Here is a 5892-nt window from a genome sequence, read left to right as displayed (position 1 = left end):
CGAAATACCAGCTGAACCATTATGGATTGTTGTTCGCTCTGCTCATTGGAGTTAACCAACAGGGGCAGAGAATCATTCTTAGCTGTGCAATCCCATGTGATGAAAATTGAGAAACTTTTATACGGTTGTTTGAGCAGTGGAAGTCAGTCATTGGAAAAGCACTAGACACTATTTTTACCGATCATGAATTCATGATCAATGCATCTCCGAAGTGGTTGCAATTTCATTTGCAAAAACCCAAAATGCCTGATGCATCTAGCATATCACCCGAAAGTTCCCAGTCTAGTTAGCTGCCAAGTTGGGGCATGCGATATGCCGATTTTCTAGAGAGGTTCTACCAAGTTTACAGTCAAGATATGACGCTGTCTTTTGTGGCAGAGTGGTATTGCCTCTTGAGTGATTTTGTCCTCGAAGATTATGGATGGTTGAAGTCGATATTCGATTCGTGCGAGCAGTGTGCACCTGCATATTTGCTGTAGTTCTTTTCTGGAATGACAATCATTCAATGTGGCAAAATCATTAACTCCTTCCTCAACGGGTTCTTCAATTCTTCATTGATCTTGCAGGAATTCCTACATTGATATGAGGACACGCTGGGGCATACATGTCGAGGAGGCAGAGGTATCGATGAAACAGAACCAGTACATGCCAAACCCTTGAGACCTTATCACCAATCGAGAAAGAAACATTACATGTTCCTATACCATATGCTCTAGAATTATCACAGGAGGAGCTGGCACATGTGGTGGAGTATGGAGTTTATGTGAAAGTAGTGGAGGTTTACATCATGCGGCACTACTCGAAGGGTGACAGTAGCTGGATTGTGAGATGGGGTGCAAATGAGGAAACAATCACTTGTAGCTGTTGGGGTCAGTTTGGTGGAATCTTATGTTGGCATGGGCTCTGTGTGCTCATACACTATAACCAATTTCCCATCCCTCAGAAATACCATCTACTTCGCTGGATAATATTAAGGTCTTTCAAGATCCACTGCTATTCACGGTGGAGAATACTGACATCCAGATTTCTCATCTTCAATTTATGACAGCAAAATGCTGTTCTGCAATGCTAAGGACGGGATGGTGGACAATCTTAGTAAAATAGTGAGGTGGTTTCCAGGTTTAAAGATTAATATTCTGAAGAGTAAATTATCGGGCCTTTTCATTGCCCTTTTAGAGCCTTCAATTTGTACCAACTCACTCCTTCTAACTGATGCAGTTCTTGGTCTTTGTCGCACATAACCAACACACTCCCTTTTTTGCCTTCCAATTCTTCGATACATTCTACAATTGTTATTTTTGTTACAGTATGCTTTCAAGATCTCTGTTGCCTCCTAGGCATGATAAGCACATGGCAGGACTTATTTTTTGACAATTTCATTATGCTGATGATATAACTTAAAATTCTTTGTTAAATCATAAATGCACCAAATAGGCTGATTTTCTTGTTAACACGATGAAAATACAATTTTGACTCATTACTGAATGCATGGAATTACCATAGTGCTGAGGTATATTCAGGTCCTTTGACAATTGCAGGAGTTCCTCAAAAGCTTCTCAATTCTAATTTACAGAATAATGTGCAGGAATAACGAAGTTATTTGGTTACATATGCAAATAAAAGATAACGATGGTGTTCTCATAGCAAAGAACTTCCAAAACAAGAAACAAGAAAATGACAAAATGCCTGTGGACCGGGAGAAAAGATACACCTAACTCTTTTTTTCTTTTTTTTTTCTTTTTTAGACAGAGAGATGAATACTGCTAGTAGCTACTATAACGTAGGCACAAAATCTAGTAGCAAATCTCATGCACAAAGGCCTTTCCTGTTAGACTTTTGGTCTTGTTGCTGGCTACTGTTAGATGATGAAAGGACAAGAGACTGATGGGAGTGCGACCTCAGTATTTTGAAGTTTGATGCCTGATTCTAAGGACCTTGTATAGGTTGGTGATGTGAAGGTCGTTTGCTCTACCCTGGATTTAACAGGATCACCTTCCTTTAGTTGACCCCTGATTGGGCTCAGGGGAAAGGATTTTAATGCCTTTGGGCCTGAACTCAGGATGAGGGCTATGCAATTCAAGGTCTAAATTTTTCTGAATGGACAGTTGGCATCTTTTATGATATGAAACTTGAGAGCATTGCTAAGCCCACAAGGATGTACAAGGCATACCATGCACAGCACCTCGTGTGCCTCATGGTAGATAGATACAATATCCAAGTGATCCATCACGTTGGTCCAGCTGTATAGATGTTCTTTATGAAAAGGCATCCATTCATCAGGTGGGCCATGCCACTAGAGACAGGTAGATGTGTTTGAAAACATTGGCCCAATTTATTTTTATTTTTTTTTCCAGTTGTGTATTTTTCTCAGAATATGTGGCCTACCTGATTCTTGGGCCAGGGAATCTAATGGCTGAACCATTCTGATGGATGGCTTGGGTCTCGTACTTATGTGTGATATTGATGTGGTGACGTATACATGATCTGCTTGTACACACCTGTGGGCTTAGCGGAGCTCAAAACTTCATGCTTTGTATTGTCTTGCCAACACTGGTCCATCTGGATGAGGGGTGGTTTGTGAAATGACAATTGTTACATCTCTATGTCATTTTTCCAGGCCTCTTGGTGAGTTCAGATCTAATGAGATGGAGATCGTGGCCCTAAAAGAAGGGCTGATTTTGTGTCTTCTTTTCAAGAACTCACACAATGCCATTTTATGGGATTCCCAAGGATGGTGAATGAGGTAGCTGACTCTTCACAAACGAGTGACTAGAGGGCCACTCAAAATTGGCTCCTTCATTTGCCTTTAAAGAAAAAAAAAAACTTGGTAGCCTTTGCATGATGTGACTTCTTCCTATTTCAATAACATTCATGTTACCTCATAAAAAGAAGATTATGCTTTGAGCACATCATTTTCCTTTTACTGACACTTGCAATCATCAACATCTGACTGAAGGTCATTTAACATTACTCACTATCCATATCAGGCACGGCACCATGTTGAATTTCTACGTCTGAAGGACTAATTGCCAACAAAGTCTACTTTCATCAAGAAGACAATTGCTGCTCTTGGAATCCATTTCTTAGTGAGACCTGTACGGTTAGAAGCACACCTGCGTGCAACGTTCCCTCAATCCACCAGGCTGCTCACAAAGCAAGAATTCGAGGCTTTTGTCATCTCAGCTTGATAACCTCAGCAGTGTTCAACAATCTGGATTATTATCAACCGTTGGTCAGCAATCAACGGCAAAATTGGTAATCTGAAAGCAATTTAAAGCATATTTTCTAGAGCTGATTTGAACTATGCTAAGAAAGTGTTTTTAACTGTGATATTGTAATTCTTGTACATACAATTTATAAAATTTTCAGTCTACTACTCCCCTTTCTTATTTCCGAAGTTTATTTCCCTTTACATCCTTCTGGTCTTCAAAGAAGAGAAGGATGTAAATTCAATATGTGCATGCATATTTTAGTTCCTATCTCAAGTTCTATTTATTGCAGGACCTTTACTGTGAAGCTGTGAAAATAAAATCATGTTCTTGTTTCTTCTTCTTCTTCCATTTTATTTTTTTTTTGCATCTGCAATCTGTGGTGGATTCTTCCCATCCGATGTTATATGTTGACCATGGTTCAATATAATTACTTTTTAATGGTACATTGCATACCAAACTACAAATGTTATAATTTTGAAATTTGGACAGTCAGAAAATTGCATATTACAAATCTGATCGAGTTTTTAATGGCGTTGATCCATTCAAGATGGTGATAGATATTGGCAAGAGCAAAACTAGCTCATTCTAATAGCTGTGTTCTGGTAGCTATGAGTGCAGAATCAACAGGATTGGTTGGAATTGGTTGTCACATAATAAATAAATAAATAAATAAAAAGCCATTACTTTGTACAAGGCAATCCAGATAGAAAGTTTTAGTATCTCTCTCATAAAATGCACGAACGAGTGCCTATTTTTTGTACACGTGCATTGCACATGTGCCATATGTGCCACATGAGCCAGACATATCACTGTGCCACAAGTGAGCCAACTATCTTCAAGCACCCTGTATGCCACATCAAACCTTCAATCATCCCACATGTGCCCCAGTGCTAATGGGTACCTTTACATACGCAACATGTGCCACATGTGACACCATACATGTTCAAGTGACCCATAGGTGCCACAGTGCATATTCAAGTTACCCACATGTGCCACACGTGCTAGTATTAATCTATAAATCCGTTGCGTTGTCCACATGTGCCAATGTGCAAAATGCCTACAAGAGTTGCATATGCTTGTAGTTTGATTGGCAATAGTCAGTACAGAAGAATAGTCCATCTATACGAGCCTATTCAGACAAGTATTAGCTGGATAGATGTGTCCAAAACAAGGTGTTCTATAACGGTAACGGTGGTAGTAACGGCCACCGCTGTTACCTTTACGATACAGGTCGTAATAGCTGTTACGGTCTCTTTTTTTATTGAAAAAAAAAAATCCCGAATAACCTGTATCTACCTGGTAATGTTGATTTAAAAAGTGTGGAAAACTTGTATCTACCCCATAACAGACAATTATGGGGCTGTTATGGCCTTTATAGGGACGTAACATGCCATTAACTGCAATTACGGATCATTTTTTTTCCATAACAGCTGTTACGGCCATTACGACCTTGTAACGTGTAACGGTTGCAACCATTACCTTTACGTAACGGCCTTTACAGCCCCGTAATGGCCTTTACGGCACACCATGGTCCAAAATAGCATGTCTGAACAAAACATTGATGGTAAGGGCCTGTTTGAATCCAAAACTATTTGAGTGTTTGATTTATCTAGAACACATAGGGCCAAAGTGAAAACTGTTCAAAATGTGATGCTTAGGACCTGTTTTTCGTCTAAGAAATCTACCAGGATTTCAATTAGAGACAGTCTCAGACAAGGTTGCTACATCAGCACGCCTTGTCAGGTTGCCCGAATTAGAAAGAGCCCATTGAAGGCCTTTTTCCTGAAAAACAACGAGGTCTATTTCTGTAGAAGAAATTTATTAGGATTTCAATTAGAGAAGGTCTCAACAAGGTTGTTGCATCGCGCAGTGGCCTTGTCATGTTGTGACAATCAGAAAGAACCCCTTCAAAGATCTCTTTACTGCAAAACAACAATGCCACTACCGACACCACAACTCTGTTTAAAACTCTGGAAAGATAGTGGAACGATGCGATGCAAACTAGCCCTTTCGCATATGTTTGCTTCCTGTACCATTCCATATCCCATCCAATGTATCATGCAAACAAAATGTTTTGGATCTTAGTCAACCAAACCAAGAAATTAAGAGACCATTTGGATCCAAGCAAAGTTGTGTTGGAACAGGCTGTCAAGACTAGCTATGTTGGCATAGGCTATCCAGGTCATATGCCGTTGCGACTTCTTCTTTTTTGTCAACCACCCTTCGTTAGGGAGTAGGAATGAACCATGGAACATGTGGGAAGCCTAATGTGGAGAGCAGTATATGTAGCATTTATACTGCATTCACACATTGACACATTTACCACATGTTAGGGACATTGTGTTCCCCACGTGCATTCTGGGACAAGTTTTTCCACCTTTTAGCAAAGAAAAGCAAACCTTGCTAATGATCCATATTCCGGGACATGCTCCTTATTTTCCCAAGTTCTCATGCATAAATGGGTTTGACAAACCATAGAAAAGCCATCTGTTTGGACTCCCAATGGATCTTGTTCCCACACAATTTTGCTTGAATCTAGCTACAGCTGATGCTTGTAGGGTAGATAAGGAAATGCATCTCTCAAGGAGAAAGCAAAATTGGCAAGTATAGGAAGCTCTTCCACCCTCCACCCAGCCTATTAGCATTCTGATTTTTGTCCTCTCTAGTGAACCCAAAAATG

General features: G+C 40.0%; 1 long non-coding RNA gene across 1 annotated transcript; it reads left to right on the top strand.

Moving 5' to 3' along the window:
* Window positions 1-209: 209 nt before the first annotated feature.
* On the top strand, window positions 210-3389 carry LOC131231153 (uncharacterized). Its single transcript, XR_009164221.1, has 2 exons — window positions 210-2743; window positions 2988-3389. It is a non-coding gene; the product is annotated as an uncharacterized LOC131231153 (long non-coding RNA).
* Window positions 3390-5892: the final 2503 nt, after the last annotated feature.

Source organism: Magnolia sinica, chromosome 2 (assembly GCF_029962835.1).
Source record: "Magnolia sinica isolate HGM2019 chromosome 2, MsV1, whole genome shotgun sequence".
NCBI lineage: Eukaryota > Viridiplantae > Streptophyta > Magnoliopsida > Magnoliales > Magnoliaceae > Magnolia > Magnolia sinica.
This window is presented reverse-complemented; position numbering and strand designations above follow the sequence as displayed.